Genomic DNA, 783 nt, shown 5'->3' with positions numbered 1-783 from the left:
TTTTTTTTTTTTTTTTTTTTTTTTTTTTTTTTTTTTTTTTTTTGGGTTGTGGCGGTTTGTTGTTTTGTTTGGTTTGTTTTGTTTTTTTTGTTTTTTTTTTTGTTTTTTTTTTTGTTATTTTAGATGTGTAGCTGCCTCTGTCTCTCTGTCTGTGTTTTTCTGTCTTTGTTGTTTATTTTTCTCTTTCTTTCTTTCTTTCTTTCTTTCTTTCTTTCTCTCCTTTTGTTTTATTAATCCCTAAACCCTAAACCCTAAACCCTAAACCCTAAACCCTAAACCCTACCACCTTAAAAACCCATCAAAATAAAAAGCAGCTCAACCCACCGAACCAAACCAACCAACCAAAAACCAAAACAACTCTATTTATTTATTTATTTATTTATTTATTTATTAATTTATTTATTTATTAATTTATTTATTTATTTATAAAACAGGTGGTGGGTTGGGATTCAGTAGACGACGAGTCTCACGTATCCAAGTATACGATGGAGGGGGGCGAGCTGCCGGCACCTGACCAGTGGACCACTGCTGAAAACCCCCCGTATTCATATTGGGGCTTTTACATGCATGCAAATATTAAAACCCTCAATAGACTCCTCTATCTACAAGGCATCAGACCCCTAGCCTTCAGGTATTCATATATACACATGGTTTAGGGTTTAGGGTTTAGGGGTTTTAGGGTTTAGGGTTTAAGGGGTTTAGGGTTTAGGGGTGAGCTGTGTTTAGGGTCTAGGGTTTATGGGGGTTTAGGGTTTAGGGTTTAGGGTTTAGGGGTTTTCACAC

The sequence above is a fragment of the Eimeria mitis genome, genomic scaffold, assembly GCF_000499745.2.
Source record: "Eimeria mitis Houghton genomic scaffold, Emh_scaff3783, whole genome shotgun sequence".
Classification (NCBI taxonomy): domain Eukaryota; phylum Apicomplexa; class Conoidasida; order Eucoccidiorida; family Eimeriidae; genus Eimeria; species Eimeria mitis.
This window is presented reverse-complemented; position numbering follows the sequence as displayed.